Source organism: Halichoerus grypus, chromosome 13, assembly GCF_964656455.1.
Source record: "Halichoerus grypus chromosome 13, mHalGry1.hap1.1, whole genome shotgun sequence".
Classification (NCBI taxonomy): domain Eukaryota; kingdom Metazoa; phylum Chordata; class Mammalia; order Carnivora; family Phocidae; genus Halichoerus; species Halichoerus grypus.
Genome location: NC_135724.1, coordinates 73,919,613 through 73,946,184, shown reverse-complemented (window position 1 = coordinate 73,946,184; position 26,572 = coordinate 73,919,613). Strand labels below are relative to the sequence as shown.

The window sequence follows — 26,572 nt, the reverse complement described above, 5'->3', positions numbered from 1 at the left end:
TCTACGGTCGTGGCCTTCCGTGATTGGCCAGCGCCGCGTGACGCGTGGCCGCTCTCGGCGCCCATTGGTCCGGCGAGCCCGGAGGGGGTGGGGCCGGGGCGTCCAGCGTGGCGGCCGCCGTCCGGGGCAGGAGGGGCCGTGGTAGGGGGAGACCGGCGGGATCCGGGGCTGGGGGCCCTGGAGCGCCTGGGCACAACTCGGCTCCTCAGGAAGGGTCCGGAACCCGGCGGAGTTTCCTCCTCGGACGGATTTTATTCCCTAGGCTGACGCATCTCCACCCGGAACGACTGAGTCTAATCCCAAACGAAGAGATTTCCAGACTGATGACTTTTTACCGAGACTGACAGATGGTTGTCACCTCTGCCCGACCACATTTTCTCTCGTGCGCCACATCGGCCCCGAGCGGAGCGGAAAGTCGAGAGAGAGAGAGAGCGCGCGTGCGCGAGAGCGAGCAAGCCAGTCGGGCCTTGGATGACAAAAAAGCCTGCAAAGAAATTCCGCGAAATAAGAGCTTTTAGGAAGTGAAATCGCGCGTTTTAAAACTAGCCTTGGCTCTTAGTGAGGGTTTCATAAACCGAGGCGTTGTGATCTCCTAGTGGTAGGAATACATGTAATTTTAATTTGCATTTCTAAATTGTAAACGAGGGTCCCGGGGTCTACCCTCAGCCCCCTGGCACGCGGGGCACTTCGAGGCTCCTGCCCTGGCAGCTAGGGAGCAATTTAGGCACACGGATGTTAGAATGGAGCAATCCCATGAGCCCCCCCCCCCCCCGCCTGTTCACCTTTTTTGAAGCCAATTACAAAATGTGGAATTCCCTAGAATCACAAAGTGATACTTTCTTTAACAAGTAGTTACTGCTTCCTCTGTGCTTAGGTTCCAGGGACGCAAAGATTAGGAAAACTATCTGGTGGTTGGAAATGGGCAAAAAGTGAAAAGACAGAATGGTTCTAGGTAATTTTTCAATGTCATTAAGTCAGATTAGCTCTTCAATTATATTTTGGTGGGGAGGAAACAGGATGGGAAGAGGGAACTAAATCAATTCCGTCTCTCGATACACAGGCCCTTTGAAGGGGCACAATTTCTCTTATTTCCAGGAGTGGGCCATGAGTCTCCCACACGTACTTTCCTCCTCCCGAGTTGGCAGAGCTAAATCAGTGACTATTGAAAACTGAGGGCGTCCTGAGCGCACGCTGCTTCAGCGGGCTGGAAAACAGGTGGGGTGATCAGAGACTCCACCGGACAATGAAGCCAGCTTCCTTTCTAAGTTTCATCATCCTGGAGCTATCCGGGTCCTAATGTGCCTCCCCCGATGGGAGACTCACTCCTGGTCTCTGAGACCTTTGGGAGAGGTCTTTGGAGTGCCTTGTGGTTGAGACCTACACCTCTATAGAAAGCTATAAGAGGTTCTGAGAAAAGCCAGGTAACTGTCATGCAACCTTTTATTAAGTTACCATTTGTAAACACCAAGAGAATGTCTGGCGCTTTGTAAGAAGTCCCAGTGAAGCTAAAATTTAAATCATGTAGGCATAAAAAGAAAATGCCATGAGGCCCCCGTTAGTCCAGCAGGGTGTTACATGAGTAACCATGTGGAGAAGGTACAAGATGCTGGGGCAGAGGAGAAAGGTGGATGGATTGCATTTTGGTGTTGGTTAATGAGGTAGAAATGGAATGTTGAAATTGACACCACCAGCTTTGTTTTCAAGGTTTTTATTGTCGGTAAACATTTAAAATCATCCTCAAAGGGGTGCCTGGGTGGCTCAGTCGTTTCGTGTCTGCCTTCGGCTCGGGTCATGATCCCAGGGTCCTGGGATCGAGCCCCACATCGGGCTCCCGGCTCAGCGGAAAGCCTGCTTCTCTCTCTACCACTCCCCCTGCTTGTGTTCCTGCTCTCGCTGTCTCTCTCCCTGTCAAATAGATAAAATCTTAAAAAAAAAAAAAATCATCCTCAAAAACAGTGATTTGACCCAATGCAGATTACTATCCATGAAGTCTCAAACACTCAACTCCAAACCTTTGAACAGTTTCATATCCTCTTTGTAAGAGTAATCTGATAATTCTTGCATCAGGTGCCATTAATATTTCATAACATTTACTAGGGACTTGTGATAAGAGATCCATAAAACACAAAGTTCTTAGACTGTGAAATGCAAGAAACAGTGATGAGAAGCTGTAGGCATTAAGTCAAAATAAATGTCAATGTAAAACAAAACAAAACCCAGTTATAATCTGAAACTAAAACTCAAAAACTGCTCTAATGTGGGAGCCGCTAACCACATGCGGCTATCGAGCACCTGAAATGTGGCTAATCTGAATTAAAATGTGCTGCAAACGTGAAATACACACTCTATCTGAAGACTTAGTATGAAAACAAGAGAATGTAAAATATCTTGTTGATCATTTTTTATATTGATTATATGTTGAAGTGATAAGTATGTTTGATATTTTGAGTTAAACTTTTTTTTTAATTTTTATTTTATTTTTGGGACGCCTGGGTGGTTCAGTCGTTAAACGTCTGCCTTCGGCTCAGGTCATGATCCCAGTCCCACATCGGGCTCCTTGCTCGGCAAGATGCCTGCTTCTGCCTCTCCCATTCCCCCTGCTTGTGTTCCTGCTCTCGTTCTCTCTCTCTCTGTCAAATAAATAAATAAAATCTTTAAAAAAAAATTTTTTTTTAATTTTATTTTTAAGTAGGCTCCATACCCAGCATGGAGCGCAACATGGGGCTTCAACTCTGACCCTGAGATCAAGACCTGAGCTGAGATCAAGAGTTAGATGCTTAACCAACTGAGCCACCCAGGCACACCTAAGCTTTTTAGAAATTGGTTTTGTGTTTTTTTCATTGGCTACTAGAACATTTTAAATTATACAAGTGGCTTGCATTCTGTTTCTGTTGGACAACACTGGTCTATGTGATATCAATATGGGAGATGGCACAGGTAAAGAGAAGGAAGGGAATAAAAGTGTGCTATGGGGGGCACCTGGCTGGCTCAGTTGGAAGAGCATGTGACTCTTGATCTCAGGCTTGTGAGTTTGAGCCCCACGTTGGATGTAGAGATTACTTAAAAATAAAATCTTTTTTAAAAAAGTAGAGGAGGGGCGCCTGGGTGGCTCAGTTGTTAAGTGTCTGCCTTCGCCTCAGGTCATGATCCCAGGGTCCTGGATTCGAGCCCTGCGTTGGGCCCCCTGCTCAGTGGGAAGCCTGTTTCTCCCTTTCCCACTCCCCTCTCCCTTTCCCACTCCCCCTGCTCATGTTCCCTCTCTCCCTGTCTCTCCCTCTGTCAAATAAATAAATAAAATCTTTTAAAAATAAATAAATAAGTAGAGGAAAAGAAAAATCGGGGCACCTGGGTGGCTCAGTCATTAAGCATCTGCCTTCGGCTCAGGTCATGATCCCAGGGTCCTGGGATCGATTTAAAAAAAAAGAAAAGAAAAATCTCCGGGTAAGCAAACAAATAGGCCAGTTTAGCTATTAGTGATGGTATTGAGAAAGGAAGTGACCCTCATCAGTGAATATCAAATCCCTTTCCAACTGCATTGATTCTAATTCTTTGTTTTCAATAAAATTGATGGAAGACAAAATTGAATTATCAGCTGAGAGTTCAATAGAATAATTTTTGATATTAGATCATTATGTGACTTGGCTTCTAACTTGAAAGATGTACAAACAATTGAAGGACATTGTTATAACAAAATGCTTTCCTTCCCCATACGCTTAGTTAAATGAACATTGTCTTGGGGCACTGACATCTTTTTGAGAAATGAAAAAATTAAAAAAGGAATAAAATTAATGCCAAAACCTGTCCCATTCTCGCAGTAAGTACTATTAATCCACTGATACATGATTCCAAAGATATAGTTCCAATATCACTTTACTCTCTCTGTTTAACAATTATATACCAAAACTTGGAATGTATATTGTTTTGAAAAATCTTATAAAATTTGTACTAATTTTAATTGTTATGAGAGCTCCTTTCATTGGGAACAGTTTCTTGGTCTTTTCTTGCCTTTTTTGACCTTGACATTTTTAAAATAAACAAGTCAATCACAGTTGTATTTTTTTTTTTTTTAAAGATTTTATTTATTTATTTGAGAGAGAGAATGAGATAGAGCATGAGAGGGGGGAGGGTCAGAGGGAGAAGCAGACTCCCTGCTGAGCAGGGAGCCCGATGTGGGACTTGATCCCGGGACTCCAGGATCATGACCTGAGCCGAAGGCAGTCGCTTAACCAACTGAGCCACCCAGGCGCCCTCAATCACAGTTGTAGAAGGTCCCTCAGTTTGGGTTTGTCTGATGTTACCTCATGATTTATGCATTTGGGGCCGCAATACCACGGTACGTTGCTATGTTCTTCTTAGCACATCCTATCAGGAAGCACATGATGTCAGTTTGTCCCGTAACTAGTGATAATTAGCTTTTATCAATTGGTTTAAATGGTGTCTGCTAAGTTTTTCCACTATGAAGTTAAGTATTATACTTATTAATAATAAGTGTTTTGTAAAAAGATATTTTAAAATATCTCCCTATCCTGTTTCTCATTAGACTTTCACCTACCAGTTTTAGGATCCATTGGTGATTCTTGCCTAAATTAATTGTTACTATAATGATTAGCAAATAGTGATTTCCTAATTCCATCATTACTTTTGCATTTATTACTTGGAATTCTACTGTGAAGTGGAATTTTCCCTTCTATTTATTTATTCATGTAATTATCAACTCATAAAGTCCTGTTTTACTTTAAAAATCATTAAAAGTTAAAAAAATCTATTACTGGGGCGCCTGGGTGGCTCAGTTGGTTAAGCGACTGCCTTTGGCTCAGGTCATGATCCTGGAGTCCCGGGATCGAGTCCCACATCGGGCTCCCTGCTCAGCAGGGAGTCTGCTTCTCCCTCTGACCCTCCTCCCTCTCACGCTCTCTGTCTCTCATTCTCTCTCTCGCAAATAAATAAAATCTTAAAAAAAAAAAAAAATTTAAAAAAAATCTATTACTACATTTTTTATTTTGATTCTCAGACTGTCTCAGACTTGGCCAATGAAAGCCACCCCCTTTTTAAAGATTTTATTTATTTATTTATTTATTTTTAAAGATTTTATTTATTTATTTATTTTTAAAGATTTTATTTATCTGACAGAGAGAGACAGTGAGAGAGGGAACGCAAGCAGGGGGAGTGGGAGAGGGAGAAGTAGGCTTCCCGCGGAGCAGGGAGCCTGATGCGGGGCTCGATCCCAGGACCCTGGGATCATGACCTGAGCCGAAGGCAGACCCTTAACCAACTGAGCCACCCAGGTGCCCTAAGAACATGTTTTAGATTTTGATCCCATTTTACTTTTTTTTTTTTAATTAAAGTGCAGTTGACACCCGATGTTATATTAGTTTTAGGTGTACAACATAGTGATTGACAATTCTCTACGTTCTGCTGTGCTCCCCATAAGTGTAGCTCCCACCTGTCACCATACAGCACTATTACAATTCCCTAGGCTGTACCTTTCATCCCCATGACTGATCCCATTTTACTCCTTGTGTTACAAGTTTAGAAATGGAATTGTTTCCAAGTTTTGACTTTTGTGAATAAAGCTGCTGTGAACATTTGTGCACAGATCTTTGTGTGAAAGCAATCTTTGTATTTTCAGTTCTCTTGGCTAAATACCTAGGAGTAAAATTGTGAGATCATGTGGGAGGTGTATGTTTAACTTTTTGAGAGACTGCCAGTTTTCCACACTGGTTTTACCATTTTACATCCGCATTACCAATTACTGTTTTTCTTATGTTGCTATTTCAGATAGTTATTTAACTCTTTATTGTTACCCAACTTTTCATTTGTTTATGTTGTATGTTTTTTCCAACTGGATTTCAACATGCTCATTGGAAGCAGAAGCCATATGTTAATCTCCTTTGGTTGTCTGTGTTTAATATAGTCCTGAGCACGTACTAGCATTCAATAAATATTTTTTGAATGATTATTCAACTGTTAGGTTGTCTGCAATATGCTTTATTTTTTTTAAAGATTTTATTTATTTATTTGAGAGATAGAGAGAGAGCATGAGTGGGAGGGGTGGGCAGAGGGAGATGGAGCCCGACTCAGGGCTCGATCCCAGGACCCCAAGATCATGACCTGAGTTGAAGGCAGACGCTTAACCGACTGAGCCATCCAGGCGCCCCCATAATACCATTTTTTTTAAAGCAGAATTCAACATAAGGTTGGTCTATATTGGACTCATTACAAAAGCCTGGAATGTGCTCATTTTAAGACACTAAGGCAATACTTCTAGTTACCTACACAGCATCTATTCTACTTAATCTTCCTTATTAAGAAAAAAAAATGTGGGGTGCCTGGGTGGCTCAGTCGGTTAAGTGTCTGCCTTAGGCTCAGGTCATGACCTTGGGGTGAGGGGATTTAGCCCTGGGTCAGGCTCCCTGCTCAGCGGGGAGCCTGCTTCTCCCTCTCCCTCTGCCCCTGCCGCTCCTTCTGCTTGCGCTCTCTCTCTCTCTCTGTCAAATGAATAAATAAAATCTTTAAAAAAAAAAAAAAGATGTGTTCAAGGTGCCCGGCTGAAAACACTCAGCTTCCAAGTTCCCTTGAAGCTATGGATAGCCACGTAATGCAATTCTGGCTAATGGATAAGTGGCAGTTCTAGGCAGAGAAGACTCCAGGCAAATTTTTTAAATGGGAGACTCAACTGGGATGCCTTCTGCATTTTGAGTGTTGCCCTTTTCCTCCTAACCCTTTCCTCTTGCCCAGAATGCTGATAAAAGGGCAAAAGACGGAGAAGGCAGCAATCATTTTGCAACATGAGGAAGGAAGCCACATGCTAAGGATATCAGAGGAAAGACAGAAGGAGTCTGGGTTCCTGATGGCATCATGGAGTGGCCCTTAAGCCCCAACCTAGCTCTAGATTACCCACTTCCCAATCCCAAGTTATGTGAGAAATAGAAATACCATGGTGGCTAGGTTCTTGTTACACACCACACAACACAATCCAGGTACTTTACCCACCATATTGCCCTAAGTGACATTTCCCAAACACTGTCCTTGTTTCTCTTTCTTTCTTTTTAAGATTTTATTTATTTATTTGAGAAAGAGAGTGAGAGAGAGAGAGAGATCAAGAACAGGGGGGGAAAGGGTAGAGGGAGAAGCAGACTCCCCACTGAACAGGGAGCCCGATGCCGAACTCGATCCCAGGGATCATGACCTGAGCCAGAGGCAGATGCTTAACCGACTGAGCCACCCAGGCTCCCTGTCCTTGTTTTTCTTGTGAATGTGTTACTAGCCCAGCTGAGGAATAAGTATGCTTGAGCAGGGCAGCTGGATGTAGGTGGGTCCCAGGGACATAATTTTTATCAGTGGCACTTTCTTCTGATACCATGAAAGGAGATAAGTCATTTACCATTATAGCATCACTATTTTGTGGCCAGGAAATTTGAGGTCCTAAAGGACAAAATAATCAGCTTAAGGCTGTAGATTACTTTCCCAATTTATCTGTCCGTCCCACACTCCAGGCCTACAATTTTTCCTGGAATGTGCTTTCCCCGAGTGTGCTAATGAAATGCATGTTTCTCTCTTTGTTTAATCCATAGTTTCTCAACCTTGGCATTATTGACATTTGGGGCCGAACAGGTTTTTTGCTGTGGGGAGCTGTCTTGTGCATTGTAGGATTTTAGCAGCATCTCAGGCTTCTACCCACTAGATGCCAGCAGCAAACCCCCCCACCCCGCCACACCCAGTTAGGACAACTGAAATTGTCTCCAGATATTACCAATGCCTGCCAAGAGCCAGGATCTATTCCCCACCCATTGAGCACCACTGCTCTAAACTCGTGCCAAACAGCCCCACTCTGCACCTGCTTTGTTCCCATGCGGGCAGTCCTCCCAGCAAAACACTTGTGACACTTGGCAGTTGAAATTTACCTGCCTGGATCTCCATGTTAGACCATAAGCTCCTTGAAGGCAAGGATTGCATCTGGCTAATCTTTATAATCCCCTGTTTATTGACTAAATGGATTTAAAATGGTTCAGGAGAAGAATTAGAATAGAATTCAGGAAATCTGGCTTTCTGATGCCATGATTTTGATGCTCATTGTTAAAGACTCATGTGTCCCCTTGCTTTGCTTGGCATCATATTTTATAGACTCCCACGCTGTAGTCAAGAAGCAGATTCTAGCAGAAAAGTACTAATTACTCTTGTTCTAACACCAGCTACAGTGGGAAAGGAAAGCAAATGTTCTAAGACAACTTTTTTTATTCTCACAAGGAAAAAAAAAGACTCTTAATGATATGGGAAAGAGTGAAGAGCAAAATTCTATATAATATTTTTGTTTCCCTAATGAAATCAAAGTTGTATCTCAGTCTTGCAGAGAGAGCTATGTACACCCCTCCCCCAATTCCAGTTTCCTCTCCCGTTGTCATTTTACACGATCAAGGTGCATCTGTTACAACTAAGAAACCAATCCTGGACACACAGGGCTGGCTTCCCTACCCTCTAGAAATGAAGCCCTTTGGTTTGCCAGGACTGGTGATCCTAGCGCTTTTAATTTTATGAATTTTTTTTTTTAAAGATTTTATTTATTCATTTGAGACACAGAGATACAGACAGAAAGAGAGAGCATGAGCAGGGGGAGAGGCAGACAGAGAAGGAGATGGAGAGGGAGAAGCAGGCTCCCCGCTAAGCCAGGAACCTGGTGTGGGGCTCAATCCCAGGACCCTGGGATCATGACCTGAGCTGAAGGCAGATGCTTAACCATCTGAGCTACCCAGGCGCCCCTATGAATATGTTTTTAAAGCAGGACATTTACGAACCGTTTAAGTAATGTTGAGACACCGAGCATGTGGACAGGAAATCCTCCTGGTCATGCTGACGAATGTTTCCTTCAATCCTGTGGCTGCCCACCCCTTTCTGGAGAAGAGCTGCAACACTTCCTGACTTTCGTTTGTGTGTATTAAGGTTCTAAGAAATTCAATACTCCTTTGGCTTCTGCAAAACACTACAGTTCATTTGCCCAGTAAATTCAATAGGGGCTAAAGGACACGACAACAAAAGGAAAAGATTCATTTGAAAAGTGCAAAGATATCACATGCCTCTTTTTTTCACTTGGCATTGACCCAGAGCAGTAAATGGCTCTGCATTTGGTTTTGTCTCTTTAAAGAAAGCCCAAACGCTCCGTTGTCATTGTTGGTACCTTTATTGACACCAAGGTTCAAAGGCGGCAAGAGAAGCAAATTTTATCTGACTTGAAAGGAGTTTAAGTGCTGCAGGCCCCCTTCATTAGTACTAGGAGAATAAATATCAATTCATTAGTTTCAAAAAAAAATTTAAATAAACTTTTTGGGGGCGCCTGGGTGGCTCAGTGGGTTAAGCATCTGCCTTCGGCTCAGGTCACGATCCCAGGGTCCTGAGATCAAGCCCCACATCAGCCTGCTTCTCCCTCTCCTTCTGCCCCCCTTCCCCATACCCCTCGTGCTCTCTCTCAAATAAATAAATAAAAATCTTTTTTTTTTAAATCAACTTTTTGTTTTGGCATAATTTTAAATTTATAGGAAAGATGCAAAGCCAGTATAGAGAATTGCCATACACCCCCAGGTGCCAGTTCCCCTAACGTTTTCAGCTTCCGTTACCAATAGCACATTTCTCAAAGCTAAGAAACCAACACTGACACCTTGCCATTAACTAAACTCTAGACTTTATTTGGATTTCAACGGTTTTTCCCTTAATGTCCATTTCTTGTTTCAGGATCCTGCCTTGTTTTTTATTCCTTAGCTTCTGTGTGGTAAATCTATTTTTGCAAAATGTTTCATGACTAATTTCAGCAAATGACATTTATCTGAGGAACTGAATTGACTCAAGTTCAACCTTTCCATACACATACTTATCCTGAGGCTTTGACTCCAAAGTAATAGCGACGGAATCCCTCTCCCTTTGGTGTCTGTTAGGTAATGCTGTGAGCTTTTGCATGACCTGGCTCATAGGAGACTGGATTTCCTTAGAATGCCCTAGGGGTTCTTAACCTTTTTAAAAAAAAAAAGAAAGAAAGAAAAGAAAAGAAAAAAGGGGTACCTGCCTGGGTGGCTCAGTTGGTTAAGTGTCTGACACTTGGTCTCAGCTCAGGTCTTGATCTCAGGGTCGTGAGTTCAAGCCCCTCTTCCCCCCCACCCCCAGGATCTTTAAGTACTTTATTTCAAACCTTAGGTTCTTTAAGTTGTCTTTGGATTCAGCCTTCAATTCCTCTTTTTTATTTATAGCTGACTTTATATATTTAATATTCATGTGGGAAGAGACAGCAAACTATACCATTTCTGTTCTCTTATAAACTTTTTTTTTTTTTTTTCATGAAAACAGGCAAGATTTATGTGGTTCCAGGAGCCAGTTGGGTAAAATATAGATGAAACTTTGGTTTGGTGAATAAAGGGGATATGAGAAGAGAAAAGCTTTAAGAGAGGAAGAAGACATAGAATTGTGTTTGCTTCAGAGAACATCGGGACAGAGGCCATCCATCTTCCATTTCTAGACCCTGTAAGAATGGTCATTACAGCCTGGGGGACGGAGGGGGGAATGGGGACCTTGGCATATGAAATGGATGGACATAGGGTATGTTTTCAGCTCTAACACATACTCATTAGATAACCTTGGACAAGTTACTTAACCCCTCTGGGCCTCAGTTTCCTTGTCAGTAAAACGAGAATCAAGTATTGAAAAAGACAATGTATTGAGCACAGTGCATGACACAGAGAAAGCATGTAATATGTGTGTGAAGTGTTATGGTTACCAAGGGCCATCCACCCCAATCCCACCTGGCATTCCCATATTCCCTCTAGTCTACTATTAATCTCATCCTTCCTTCCATCTTTTGGCATTTGGTAGCCAAGAAATTTGACAGGTCCCAGAAGGCTAAGCAGAACAAATGAGAGTCCAAGTCTTTAAAATATATGTTGAAGTATAAAATTTGGTCACTGGTCATAAGCAGGGACAGAGTCCACAAAGCAGAAAAAACATCCCAGCAAGGAACACCAGGTGAGTTTTCCCCAGTTACTCCCTCCCCCACCCTGAGAACAAAATGCCCACTTGACCCCTGGGTGGGCCAGACCAGGACAGGCTGCCAATGATCTGCTCTGTTAGTGTGACCTGGGATAACATTCCCAGCAGAGGGCTGCAAACATTTGCTGAGCACACAGACCCGTGACCCATGGTGAGGTTGGGGTTGAGTTTGGCTTACGCCATAACTGGGGGTTGGTGGCTGTAGGGGCTGTTCTGCACAGAACAGGGGGGCGAGGCTGTGTGGTCTGGGGAAGAGGAAGGTTTTTTGTTTTTTAAGATTTTTATTGGGGTGCCTGAGTGGCTCAGTCGGTTGAGCATGGGCCTTTGGATCGGGTCATAATCCCAGGGTCCTGGGATTGAGCCCTGCTTCTCCCTCTCCCTCAGCCTGCTGCTCCCCCTGCTTGTTCTCACTGTCTGTTAAATAAACAAATCTTTAAAAAATTTTTTTTCATTTTTTTGAGAGAGAGAGCATGGGGAGGAGCAGGGGAGAGGGAGAAGCAGACTCCCCACTGAGCAAGGAGCCCGACAGGGGGCTCGATCCTAGGACCCAGAGATCATGACCTGAGCCAAAGCTTAACCGACTGAGCCACCCAGGTGCCCCGAAGAGGAAGTTTAAACTGGGACCCCATTGTTTTGTACAAAACACAATCATTAGTTAAAATGGGACCCCATTGTTTTGTACAAGACACATTTTCTGTTTGCAAATGACTCGTATTTTCCAGCATACAGTTCCAGAATTATAGAGTTTATTATAGTCCTTAAGACCTACAATGTTTTTCCAAAAATACTTCTTATTGTCTATACCTGTGGCAATCTGCAGCCTCTTGGGGAGCTGAGTGGTGGGGGACCCAGCACTGCACCAGACAACTGGATACGCTGGCGGTTAGCGCTTGGCTCTGCTGCATGACGCGGAATAAGCCAGGAAGCTCTTCAAAAGCTTCCTTTTGTTGTTGTTGTTTGTTTTTACTAGAAGAGGCAGGAACGGGCATGAAAGGAACCTAGTGGAGTGCCTAGAACACCGGAAGGAGCTTGTTTCATTTAGCAAATGCAGCCCACCCGAACCGAGCTCCTCTGACTTCACTTGAGGAAGCTCTGCCTTGATATCTAAAGGAAGGTGGTAGCAACCGGAACAAACCCCTGTTCGTGAGCTCTCCCTCCTTGGCACACGGGGAAGGCTGTGGAGGTGACCAGAGCACACACTGATTCAGTCTCTGAGCCCACCCAGGGGGCAGCTCTGTACTGAGACAGGTGCAGCGGCTGAAGGAATGAACTCCGATCCCCACAGGTATATACTAGGGGGTAGGGGGTCTTTTATTTATTATTATTATTATTATTATTTTAAGATTTTATTTATTTGAAAGAGAGAGCGAGAGAGCACAAGCCGGGGAATGGCAGAGGGAGAGGGAGAAGAAGGCTCACCGCCAAGCAGGGAGCCCAAGGTAGGGCTCAACCCCAGGACCCCGAGACCACGACCTGAGCGAGCGGAAGGCAGATGCCCAACTGACTGAGCCACCCAGGCGCCCCGAGGGGGTCTTTTAGATTCACCTTCCAGGGGACCAGATGACTTTACAGCTCAAAGGGTCTGTGAGTCTGACTTTTTCTTACCTTCTGGAACAGATAAAGGAGTAAAGAAGATAGCTGTCCTGGGTACAGCTCTGGATTTCTCAACTGAAGTGTTTCATCACAGTCTTGAAAAATCAGGATTGCTCGGGCTTGCAGGAAGTGGATTGTCTGATTCTAAGTTTTACTTGAAATTTTGGGGGAAAAAATTGACAACAGAGTTTTCTAACGGGACTCCCTCATCTTGATCAACCAAGTATTCCCCCTCCTCCCAGTTTCCAGCAAGAAGAGAACAATTTGCCTTTGTAACAACTTGGGGTTCTCCTGAAAATCTCCACCCTATACCTGTGTTCAAACATTTGCATTCAATGATTTTTACTTGGTTTCTGGGAGCTGGGTGTCCACACACAATAAACTGTTATTTGCAACATCATGATCAGATCCACTGCCTGGAAACCTGGGGACTCTGGGTTACCTTTACCTTGCTCTCAAGGGAGCAGAACCTGGGAGAGCAAAGACGTAAGTAGGTAATTCCAATGCAGTATAACTGCAATCAGCCCTGTAGTGGGACTGAGGAGCAAGGGCCATAAGGAAGAGCTTCGTAAAGGAGATGTTTCCATGGACTTTGAAGGATGAGTAGGAGTTTGCCCAAGATTTAGCTTTTTTTTTTTTTTACCCTGGGCCCTTCTACCTGCTAGAGAAGCTAGATGCCACCTGACCCCTGAGAGAGAAAAGCAGTAGTAGTTCATCTGGTGCTAAAAAAGATCTGAAACTAACACAAAATAGATAGTCAACCTTTAACATCTGCTAATATGCTCAAAACTAAGTGTATGAGAAGATCCTTCTGAATTTCCATGTACTTATTTTAACTCTCCCGGGACATCCCTTGCTTCTCCCCTCCCCTTATCCTCAGCACTCTTGAAGATGTCCTTAATATTTCTCATTTAACCAACAACTCTTCTTTCAAACTGGAGGCAGGTCATAGGGTCATAGTAACGTTCCAGCCTCCCAGCTAGCTCTCCCTCGTGGTCCACAATTCCAGGTCTCTGAGCTCTGACTTCAGCTATGACCCTTGCCAAAAGGATCAAAAAGGAAACTGCTGGGTGGCTCAGATGGTTAAGCGTCTGCCTTTGGCTCAGGTCATGATCCCAGGATCCTGGGATCAAGTCCCACATCAGGCTCCCTGCTCAGCGGGGAGCCTGCTTCTCCCTCTGCCTCTCTCTCTCTCTCTGTCTCTTATGAATAAATAAATTAAAAAAAAAAAAATCTTTAAAAAAAAATTAATTAATTAAAAAAAAAGGAAACTGCTAGTCAGAATTTCCTCTCCTTCCCTGAATGTCTTTCTTTTTTTTTTTTTCTTTTTTTGATTGAGGGCCATCTTTATTGGAAGGAAATACTTTATACATGATTTCTTTCTTTCTTTCTTTTTTTCCCTTCCCTGAATTTCTGATTCTACTTCTGCAGTGGGTGTGAATGACATCCTACCCCCAGGGTGTTAAAATATGTATATTTGAAAACCTAAAAACAAAACAAAAAACTCCAAAAAACTGGAGGCAGGAATATGAGAGAGAGAACGTGGGGGAGCGTTTCTCGCCACCCCATCCCCATCCTACCCTTGTTGGGCTTTAAATTCTATAGTCACTCCCTCTCCTGGTCCCTGCTCTGCCTCTTCCTCTAAAGCAGCCAGAAGGGACTTGGGGGTGACTTTCATCACTCTCCCTTTGAGTCCTAGAGAGAGGCTAACTCTTGGGGTCAGGAGTTGGCATGGGAGCTCAGGTCTCCTGAGACTCTAGCCTGCCTCCTGGCTTTGCACAGCAAGGTAGCTGACCTTTTCTATTTCATCCCGCTTTTTTCTCTGTGCCCCACTTGGCTTGGCAACCATAAATCACCACTGTTTCCTCCTTGGCATTTCTTAAATGTGGCCCGCTTAAATGAAAAGATCAAGAGAGCGAGGCCCCGAGGACTTTGAAACATTCAGCTTGCCTTCTGGCTTCGGCCACTGGCTGGACAGGTCCCGCGGGCTCTCCTGGGAGAGTGGGCAGCTGATGAAATCCGCAATCTGGAGGACACCCTTCCCCCCGCCTTCTCCCTCCCTTCCCGAAAGTGCCCTTGTTTGCGTATCCGGGTTCCAGAACAGGAACCTCTTGTTGGAAATCGATCGGGGGAGGTAATGTTACTGATTGAGTGGATTTGCTTGGAGCTGTAGGTAGCTGCCTCCCTGAGAAAGAACCTGTTTTTACTGATTAAAATCTCCCTTGTTTGTTCACTTTCTACTTCTAGAAGTTCTTAGAACCTTTTTCCAGGTAGAAGCCAGGTGATAGGAAACCAGAGTCGCTACGGACATCAAGCCTTGTTTGTGTCCTCCTTACGCGAAAGCTCCTTTTATTGTCAAGGAAACAAGCTCGAGGACGTGCGGAATAAGCCGACAGTAGGACCGACGGCTGATGAGCATGGGATTCCGTGCCAGCACTGGCATCCCTTCTGCCTTTCATTCCTGCGGGGCAGGAACTGGCTCCGTTTCTCAGAGGAGGAAGGGTGAGAGGTGAGGCCCAAGGTCACGCCATTCGTCGGTGGGAGAACTGGGATTTGAACCAAGATCCCCGTGACTTCAGATACTGCCCGATTCCTGGAGGTTGCACAGGCCTGGCTCACTGCTTGGAGGCCGTGAGGCTTCCGAGGTGACCCCCACTTTCGGTGATGTGCATTTTATTAGATAGAAACTGAAAACTGAAGTCAAGGTGTCTGAAACCAGCAAAAGAACGTTCCTTTCTGTCTCAGTTGCCATTCCTTGGTTGGGGAGTAGACTGGTGGGGCCAAGGTTAACATTTACTGTGCAAACAATAGCCTGGAAGCCAGGCAGAGCCCACGCCTAGCGGGGTAAATAGCCCCAGGAGGCCCAGGCAGGGCATGCCAGGGCCCCGGTGAGGCCTTGCTTGGAGAGACAACAAGGAGAATGTGCCCAGGGGCCAGAAGCTGGGAGCCCAGAGCCCTGGTCCTGGGGCTGCCATTATTACTTTTTTTTTTTTTTAAGATTTTATTTATTTATTTGTCAGAGAGCACAAGCAGGGGGAGTGGCAGGCAGAGGGAGAGGGAGAAGCAGACTCCCCACTGAGCAGGGAGCCTGACGTGGGGCTCAATCCCAGAGCCCTGGGATCATGACCTGAGCCGAAGGCAGATGCTTAACTGACTGAGCCACCCAGGCGCCCCATGGTGCTGCCATTATTCACACATGTGCTTCTCTGTTCCTCCGCTTGAGGTAGAAGAACTCAGCTTGATGAGGTCGAGGTCCAGTCTGGCTGTAGGGATCTGACCGGGGCAGTGCGGCCCAGCAGTTGGGCAGGGGGAGGGTAGAATCCAGTTACAAACTCTGTGACTCTAGACAAGTCCTTAACTTTACAGAGACTCTGTTTTCCTATCATGCATCTAAGAATCGTAGTAGAACCCACCCCATAGGGTTGTCAAGACATTAAGTTAGAATGCTCAGCAGAATTCTAGAATATAGTGTCATGGCCACAAGGGTCCTTTCTTTTGATTTTGTTTTGGTGGAGAAATTGAAATTCAGTTAAAGCAAAAGTTAACAAATTAGAAGAAGGAGGAGGAAGAGGAGGTGGAGGTAGAAGGGGAGGATAAGGAGGAGAAGAAGAAGTTAGAAGTTATAGTTATATAGGGGTCCTGGAATTGAGCCCTTTGTTGGGCTCCCTGCTCAGTGGGGAGTCTGCTTCTCCCCCTCCCTCTGCTCCTCCCCCCTGCTCATGTTCTCTCTCTCTCTCAAATAAAAAATTTTTTTAAAGATTTTATTTATCTGTCAGAGAGAGAGAGAACACGAGCAGGGGGAGCGGCAGGCAGAGGGAGAAGCAGGCCTCCCGCTGAGCAAGGAGCTGGATGCTGGACTTGATCCCAGGACCCTGGGATCATGACCTGAGCCGAAGGCAGATGCTTAACCGACTAAACCACCCAGGCGTCCCTCTCTCAAATAAATTTTTAAAAAACTCTTGAAAGTTATAGCTAACATCTTACAGTTAAAGCTTAGTTCCGTGCTCCTGCATAGGAAACAACATGTTGGGAATTATTAGTGATTCTCTAATTCTGCAAATATTCACTGAATGCTTGGCAGAGGTGGGGCTTTTCATTTGTTCTGTGGATCATAAAAAGATATTTACACATGGACCTTTTCCCAAAGAACCCCCAGTCCAGGAGGAGACACACAAAAATGACTATGGCAGAGAAGTACCAGTGTCATGCAGGGATTAGGAATCTGCTCTGATGCTTCAGGAAATTCTCCAGAGGCCCAGACAGAGCAAGACTCCTGGGAGAATGTGGACTTTGGGGTCCACGTATAGCATATTTTCAGTCCCAGCCTTGACACCGATCTGCTGGATGATCTTGGACAATTGACATCACTTTTCTGAGTGATTTCCTCCTCTTGTGATGATTAATTTTGAGTCAACTTAGCTGAACTATAATACCCAGGTATTCTATTAAACAGTAATCCAGGTGTTGCTATGGAGGTATTTTGTAGACACAGTTAACATCTACGAAAGGAGATCGTCTGAGTGGGCCTCATCCAATCAGTGGAAGGCCTTAAGAGCAAAACTAAGGTACCTCTGAAGTAGAAGACCTTTCACCTATGGATTGTGGCGTTGACTCCTGCCCCAAGTTTCCAGCCCGCCAGTCTGTGCCAAAAATTTCAAACGTGCCAGCCCCACAATCATATAAGCCAATTTCCTGAGATAAATCACATATATGTAGATCATATATCATATGTGTAGTGGGTATATATGATATGTGATTATGTCATATATATACACATATGCTATATGATATATATATATCTTATATCACATATCTACGATACATGTAAAAATGTCCTACTGGTTCTGTTTCTCTGATAGTAGGCAAGCAGAAATGTTACTTCTCTTTCCCTTCCTTGACTGTCCCCAGCATTAGATAATGTCCCCTGCTCCTCTCAGTTCCCCAGCACCTCATCATGAAGGCACAGAACTTGGAGCTGGAAGGGCCCCTAGGGGCTGTGTAGTTCACCCTCCTCTGTGTGTAGGTGAAGATCTTCAGATGGAGAAGCCAAGCCATTTGTCCCAGGTCTCAAAGACGATATTGGAGGCATGGGGCTAACATTTAGGGCTGCCCGGCAGGTTGGCATAGAGTGAGGCAAGAGAGGCATTTGCCTAGGGTGTAAAATTTAAGGAGGTGTCCCAAAAGTCAGTAATCAAGATAACAAATATTTTGATGCAATATTTTTAAAAATCTAAAAATGCAAAAAAATCTATGATACACAAAGTATCACATTTTTTAAAGCTTTTTTTAAAGATTTTATTTATTTGAGAGAGAGAGAGAGCACGAGCAGTGGGGAGCGGCAGAGGGAGAGGGAGAAGCAGACTCCCAGCTTAGCAGGGAGCCTGACATGGGGCTCCATCCCAGGACCCTGGGATCATGACCTGAGCCGAAAGGCAGACCCTTAACCGACTGAGCCACCCAGGCTCCCTCACATTTTTCTTTTTTTAATTTTTAATTTTAATTTTTTTTAAAGATTTTATTTATTTATTTATTCGAGATAGAGAGGGAGAGAGAAACAGCATGAGAGGGGAGAGGGTCAGAGGGAGAAGCAGGCTCCCCGCTGAGCCGGGAGCCTGATGTGGGACTCGATCCCAGGACTCCGGGATCATGACCTGAGCCGAAGGCAGTCGCTTAACCAACTGAGCCACCCAGGCGCCCTTTCTTTTTTTTTAAAGTAAGCTCCATGCCCAACGTGGGGCTTGAACTCATGACCCTGAGATTAAGAGTCACATGCTCTACCAACTGAGCCAGCCAAGCGTCCCACAAACTATCGTATTTTTAAATAAAGAAGGATTATTACTGTTGGTTTTTCCTTTTGCTGTAGGCGCTGACGTGGTTGGCACGGTACGGTTGCCCGTGTCTCGTGGCATCTCTGCATTAGACACGGCATCACATGCTACCCATGGTGTTCATTGTAACTGTTCATGTGGTTTCCTCTGCCTGTCAAGACCTCTCATAGGTGGCCAATTGCCCTGGTGTGTCCAGGACTGAGCGGTTTCCCAGAACTCAGGACGTTTAGTGGGATATATTGATAGTCACAGCAAACCAGGATGGTTGATTGTCCTATCAGAGAAGGAAGCAGGGACCAGATCGTATGCACTTTTGTGCCCCTGAGCCACTTGGTTACACTGAGTAATTATTATCGATCAAATTTGCCCTTTCTGGCGGAGTACTTGGGAGGCACTCCCTAAGCAGCTGCTTATCTGAGGCACAGAAAGGCTAACAGCGACTTGGCCAGGACCCACTGGCAAATCCCTGGTGCTCCAGCCCCAAGCCTGTTGGCCTCTCCAGTGTCCTGCCTACAGCTGCCCATCCAGAACCATCCTCTGAGATTCCTGAGATAGGAATCCACCTTGTGTAACCAGTAAAGGCTTATTTGCCTAAAATCTGCCCAAGAAGCTGCACTTCCCCCCACCCCCACCCTTTTTTTTAACAAGCAAAAACTCTGCCTTTCGAAACTTTCTGTGCCTTAAACAGCAAGTGGGCATTTTGCTCCAAGGATCATTATATCGGGCCTTCAGCTAAGGACAGACATAGGAACATTCTAGGCAGACCGCTTAACAAGGCTAGCTCTGTCACGTGGACCAAGACCCTTGAGTGCTTTGGCTCTGAGTGTCCTCAATGACCAACTGAAAACCTTGGACTCATTGTTCTGGGACATAGCAGGGTGCTTCTGTGAACATCAGTTATCGTCATCTATAAAGTTGGCATCATACCTTCTAAGGTATTTCTGAGGATTAAGTAAGGTAATGTATAGAAACCCCTTTGCACGGTCCCTTGTGGGAGATCATTTATTTGTTTTCCTTCTCTCTAGTTCTCCTCTGAGTCTAAAATGCAGTCATTTTATGATTCCACTTTTATAGTCGGTAGGACAGATAATTCACTCATTTAACCATTCCTTGATTCCAAAATGTCTTACTGTTCACCTACTGTGTGCCAAGCATAACCCTAGGTATTAGGTGCTAAGGATATGGTGGTGAGCAAGGACCCAGTTATAAAACATCAGAAATTATCTAAAAATCTCCTGCAATGCAAGAAAAGACTACCCAAAAAACTCCACAAAAACCCAATAGTAAAGTACACCCATAAGTCAGAAATCATCCCTATTGACTGTCAAATGAATTCTGAGTAGATGCTACTTAGCAGGTGGTCACAGTTCTCCCCAGTGGCTGCTATTCCTGTATTTAAAACACCTGCTGCTGTTTGCAGGTTGCTAACATTTACTTTGGTCTTTATGTCAATGCCATTTGCAGAAGGAGCCAGCTGTGGGGCTTTTCTCTTTCAACATTGCCACTGAATTGTGCTTTGTCCATAGGAAAATAAACACCGCTTGCGTAGATAGCGCTGCCAAAACCTTCAAGACTGATTTTAGCTGGGACCTTCTGCTCAAGATGACGAGTAGGCTTCATCTTCATGGCGTGAGAAATGTTGTCCTTCTTGGCTTAATCATCAGGCTTAATTTTACTTTACCTAGTGTTGTTTTTGTCTTCCTCCCTTTTTTTGGAGCCCTTTTTTTTGTAATTCCTCTCTACTTGTGGGATTTTACCAGACGGTTGAGAACTGATGAACCATAGATAGTAAAGGTTAGACAGAAAGCCGATTAGTGGTTGCCAAGTGCTGGGGGTGGGGAAAAACCAGAGTGACTACTGAAAGGCGATGGGGTCTTCTCTTGGGGGAGCAATGAAAATGTTTTGGAACCAGATAGAGGTGGCTGTTTCACAACATTGTGAATGTACTAAATGCCACCGAATTGTAGACTTTAGGCTATGTGAATTTCACCTAAATAAAAAACAAACAAAACATTATGTTAAGTGAAAGGAGCCAGATACAAAAGAGTATAATCTGTATGAATCTGTTTACATGAAATCAAGAACAGGCTAAACTAATCTGTGGTGATAGAAATCAGAAAAATGGTTGCCATGGGGGTGGGGAGGAAAGAAGCCCAAGGGAACTTTCTGGGGTGATGAGAATATTCTCCAGCTTGTTTTGGGCAGTGATTACAGACTATATACAATTGTCCCATAGTGTCAAATTGTAAGTTAAGATCTGTGCATTTTTTAAAAGATTTTATTTATTTATTTATTTAGAGAGTGAGAGAGCAGGGGGAGGGGCAGAGGGGGAGGGAGCGAGAATCTCAAGCAGATTCCCCACTGAGCGCGGAGCCTGATACTGGGCTCAATCTCATGACTCTGAGATCATAACCTGAGCCGAAAGCAAGAGTCGGATGCTTAACAGACTGATCCACCCCGGTGCCCCAAGATCTGTGCATTTTATTGATTTAATTTTACCTCATTTAAAAAATAAAAATGGAAAAAAAATTTTAAGTGGAAAAAGAAAAGGAGGGTGCCTGGGTGACTCAGTTGGTTAAGCGTCTGCCTTTGGCTCAGGTCATGATCCCAGAGTCCTGGGATCGAGTCCCGCATCAGGCTGTCTGCTCAACAGGGAGTCTGCTTCTCCCTCTCACTCTCCATCTCTCTCAAATAAATAAATAAAATCTTTAAAAAAAAAAAAAGAAAAGGAAAGGTGAATATCCTAGGAGAAAAAAAAGGCAAAGAATCTGGCAGTATCTGATTCAAGTTTCCCTGGAGCTGATTCATCCATTTTTATTTTTTATTTTATTTTTTAATTAATTAATTAATTATTTTTATTATTTATTTATTTGTCAGAGAGAGCACAAGCAGGGGGAGCAGCAGGCAGAGGGAGAAGCAGGCTCCCCACTGAGCAAGGAGCCCAATGTGGGACTCGATCCCAGGACCCTGGGATCATGACCTGAGCCGAAGGCAGATGCTTAACCTACTAAGCCACCCAGGCGTTCCCCATTTTTAAATGTATTACTATGAAGAACTATCTTCTGGTACTTCATTGTTTGTTTGTTTGTTTTACATAATTTTATTTCTGATAACTTCATGTACTTTGGGCTAAAGGAGCCTGGTCTCAAGCCATGACAATGTGTTGTCATGCCTTGGTTTGGCAGTCAGCTGCTCTGGATTTGCTTCCTACCTGGTTAGACTCTTGCCTCATCTATCTGCCTTGGCCGCTTGGTAGTTGTGTGACTTTGGGCAAGTTGCTTAACCTCTCAAGGCATGACTTCCTCCTGGGGTAAAAGCAGGGATGACATTCCCTAGCAGTGCTGTTGTGAGGACGGACTGAGCCAATGTTAGGGGCCTAGCACAGAAAAGGGCAGAGAGAGCATGGCTGGGTGAGTGGGATTGCCCGGTAAGATGCAGGATGTCCAGTTACATTTGAATTTCAAATAAACAACAAATAATTTTTAGTATACGATGGTTATGAATTGAATGCTTGTCCCCCATGCACCCCCCAAATTCATATGTCGAAGCCCTAACCCTCAGTGTGACTGTATTTGGAGGAAGTAATTAAGGTGAAATGAGACCTAAGGGTGAGGCCCTGATCCAATAGAATTAGTGTCTTCATAAGAACAGACACCAGAGAGTACTCACTGTTCTCTCTGTGCCCCCGACACCACACACAAAGAGGTCATAAGAACACACAATGAGAAAGTAGGTATGTGCAAACCAGAAGGAGAGCCCTCATCAGAAACTGAATTGGCTAGAACCTTGATCTTGGACTTTCCAGCCTCCAGATCTTTGAGACCCAGCCAAACCCACTAATCAAGTGCCAGGATGGAATAAAGAATTTTTTTTTTTTAAGATTATTATTAATATTTTTTTTGGACAGAGAGATAGTGAGAGCAGGAACACAAGCAGGGGGAGTGGAAGAGGGAGAAGCAGGCTTCCTGCCAAGCAGGGAGCCCAATGCGGGGCTCTATCCCAGGACCCTGGGATCATGACCTGAGCCGAGGGCAGACGCTTAACGACTGAGCCACCCAGGCGCCCTGGAATAAAGAATTTCTTCAACAATTCGAGGACTCAAAAAATGTATCTTGCAAACCCACAGAATGGGAGAAAACATTTGCAAATCTGTATCTGATAAGGGACTTGTATTTAGACTATCTAAATGATTACAATTCAATAATAAAAAGACAAATAACCCAATTAAAAATAGGTAAAGGATCTGAGTAAACGTTTCTCCAAAGAAGACATACAAGTGGCCAAAAAGCACATGAAAAGATGCTCAGCATCATTAGTCATTAGGGAAATGCAAATCAAAAGCACAATGAGAAACCACTTCACACCCACTAGGCTAGAATAAAAAAGACATAATCACAAGTGTTGATGAGGATAGAAATTGGAACCAACCCTCACAACACTGCTAATAGGTGCAGTGTTTAAAATGGTGCAGCTGCTTTGGAAAACAGCCTGACAGTTTCTCAAACCAAGAAACATAGAGTTACTATATGACCCAGCAGTTCCACTCCTAGGTATATACCCAAGAGAAATGAAAACATGTCTGCACAAAAACTTGTACATAAATTTTTTTCTGTTTTTCTTTTTAAAGATTCTATTTTAGGGACGTCTGGGTGGCTCAGTCGGTGGTGAAGCATGAGATGCTTGATCTTGAGGTTGTGAGTTCAAGCCTCACATTGGGTAGAGATTATTTAAAAATAAAATCTTAAAAAAAAAAAAGAAAAATGGAGATGACATAACAGGAAGTAATAGCAAAGAAGTTGTCTCTGAGGGGTAAGATTGGGGAGAGGGGAGGGAGAGGATAGGCAACCTGGATTTTGTTGTAAGCCTTTTAATGATTTTATTTATTTATTTAAGAAAGAGAGAGAGTGCGTGCATGCGTCAGCGGGAGGAGGGGCGGAAGGAGAGGGAGAGGGTATCCCAAGTGGACTCCAGGCTAAGCATGGTGCCTGACGTGGGGCTCAACTCAGGGCTCAATCTCACAACCCTGAGATCATAAACTGAACTGAAATCAAGAGTCGGTCGCCTAACTGACTGAGGCACCAAGGTGCCCCTGTTGTAAGCCATTTAAATCTGCCTTGACTAAAAACAAACAAGCTATATGCACATGTTTTTAAATATATTTGAACTAATCTCTACATCCAACGTGGGACTCCAACTCACAACCCCAAGATCAAGAGTCGTGTGCTCTAGGGAGCCAGCCTGGTGCCCCTTAAATGTATTTTAAAAAATGGAACCCTGGAACCTATTGAACTCTTTTACATGCCCATTTGCTATTCAGGAAACATGGGGTTAATTTTAGAGCTCAGAGCACCTAGAGGGAGGAGACAAATGGGAGAATTGGAAGAGAGTTGTCCTAGCAGAGGACATTCTCCTCTACCTTCCCAGCTGTGTCTAATGCCTGGGGCCTCTTTTCTTGCCACCCTTCACCATCTGCGGTTATGGATTCCAGTGGCAACCCCCAGAACACTCTTGTTCTCCAACCCCTTTATTTCTGGGAATCTTTTTTTTTTTAGATTTTTTTATTTATTCATTTGACAGAGACAGAGATAGCGAGAGCAGGAACACAAGCCGCGGGAGTGGGAGAGGGAGAAGCAGGCTTCCGCCCGAGGGGGGAGCCCAATGTGGGACTCGATCCCAGGACCCTGGGATCATGACCTGAGCCAAAGGCAGACGCTTAACGACTGAGCTACCCAGGCGCCCCTATTTCTGGGAATCTTTACAACACTGCTTCCCAAACTTGTTGGCCCAACTTGCTTGCTCTCAGATGCCCAGCTTTGGCTTCCCATCAGATTCTTGCCCAACACTTACTTTTCAGAACTTGACACTTGGGACTTTCCCTGGTTTTCCTCACCCAGGCTCAGGTTCTAATTCCTCTGACACTCCACCCCCCACAGCTACAGGCCACCCCACCCTCAGCCCAACCCCTGGAGCTCTGGCCTGGGCAGAACCCAGGATCCACCTACACAACCGAGAGGAAATGTCACGCTGAGAGAATTGCCACATGTGTCTGTTGTCTCAGGCTCCTCACTGGTGACTTGGGAGAAATTATTCCTATTGTGAAGATTCAAGATGTCTAGCAGTAAGAACCGTGACTGGCCCAGAGTAGGCTTGAGTAGATTCTTAGGCAAAGAAACACCGAGGTAGAATTTTGAGCAATGCCAAGAAACAGCAGCGGACGACGGGTGAGGGCAGCAGGAGTGAGTGAAGATTTCTGGAAGCAAAAACCAAGCAGAGGGTTTTAGATTTCAACAGTTCTGAAGGGGAAAAAAAAACACAACAAAACAAAAAAGGGCTGTGTCTATAACTGGATGGTCTTCTACGCCCATCCCTGGGGCCCTGACGCTTTTGGCCACAGCCAGGGACACGGAAACTCACCATCTTTTTTTTTTTAAAGATTTTTTTTTTTTTTTTGACAGAGAGAGAGAGACAGCGAGAGAGGGAACACAAGCAGGGGGAGTGGGAGAGGGAGAAGCAGGCTTCCCAGCGAGCAGGGAGCCCGATGCGGGGCTCGATTCCAGGACCCCAGGATCATGACCTGAGCCGAAGGCAGACGCTTAATGACTGAACCACCCAGGCGCCTCCGGACACTCACCAACTTTAAGTGCAAAACAAAAGACTATATTCACCCAGGATTCCTCCTCTGCCTTGCTCTCCCTTCCATTTCAAAACATCTCCAGTCCCCTGTGGCAGGTCTGAGCTTTTTCCTGAACCCTTCAAATTGTGCCTTGACATGGGCTGCAAGACTTTTTGCTTTACTTTCTCTAGAACCGACTTCCCATATGTTTGTACCCTCCTGACGTCCAACTATTTAAGAATTGATGTCAGGGGCGCCTGGGTGGCTCAGTTGGTTAAGCGACTGCCTTCGGCTCAGGTCATGATCCTGGAGTCCCTGGATCGAGTCCCACATCAGGCTCCCTGCTCGGCAGGGAGTCTGCTTCTCCCTCTGACCCTCCCCCCTCTCATGTGCTGTCTCTCTCATTCTCTCTCTCTCAAATAAATAAATAAAATCTTTAAAAAAAAATAAAAAAAAGAATTGATGTCAGTATTTCCCTGGAGAAATTCCTACTGACTCTGAGCTTCCTCGATTTCATGACTCTTTTATCAACATCTTTTCATTTCACTATCAATTTTAAAAAAGAGCTTCTAAATACAATGTGCATGACTGTATTTAACTTTTGCAGGCACTTTAGCTTGTTTATTTCCAGAAACGCTGCTTGGAGGGCTGGGAATCTTTCAACCACATCAAGATATTTGACTTGGATCTGTTTTTCATGGGAAGCTGGTACTTTACTGATTCCAGACTTTCAGAATTCACAGTTCAGTAAGATTTTTTTTAAAGGTGGTGGGTGGGGTGGGTCCCCACGATAGGAACAATTGTCCGTTACCACCCAAAAGAGTAGGAAGGAAACACTCAGAATGTAGAATGACCTTTTAAATTTAGTACATTAATCTTTTTTCAAAAAATGCTCTACATTGTGCTTATTTTTCTCATTTCTCTGCTTTCTTGTGGTTTGGCCACTAGGAGCAAACCAGCTAAGGCGGGTGGAAATGGCGCCGCAAAGAGCTGCAGGGCCACCTAGTGGCCAAGATGCCCACATTGCACATGCAAGTGATGGCAGTCTTGCCAATAGCCCCCCCCCAAGATGGTGAACTCACACCTAGAGTTTTTGGCATAAGAATCAACCCTTGCTCCTTTATGGGATTTTTGAAATTAATTTTATAAATGTTCCTACAGCCTTGGACTTCAAAGGATTGCCTCGCTGTAAATCTGAAGACTGAGTTTCCAGCCATTGAATGGTGATTCTGAGCAGTGTTTCCTGAGTCAGACAGGCCTGGATTAGAATTTGCTGTCTGGGTGACTTTGGGCAAGTTATTTAAACTCTCTGACCCTCAGTTTCCTCTTCTACAATGGAGATAGTAACAGTGGGCAGGCTTGTTTTGAAGATAAAGGGAAGCATGCATGTCATGTATTTTTGGCTGTTCCTGACATGTAAATATTGCTATTGATTTGTTCAATGCTTATGGAAAGGTGGTAGCCCAGGGAAGGGACAGAAACTCACCCACCCAAATAGGCCTACATAAAAGGC

The 26,572-nt window shown here is 44.5% G+C and overlaps 1 long non-coding RNA gene across 1 annotated transcript; it reads left to right on the top strand.

The window, feature by feature from the left end:
- On the top strand, positions 1–26,350 carry LOC118555166 (uncharacterized). Its single transcript, XR_013443474.1, has 4 exons — positions 1–1,421; positions 14,866–15,127; positions 25,691–25,801; positions 26,221–26,350. It is a non-coding gene; the product is annotated as an uncharacterized LOC118555166 (long non-coding RNA).
- Positions 26,351–26,572: the final 222 nt, after the last annotated feature.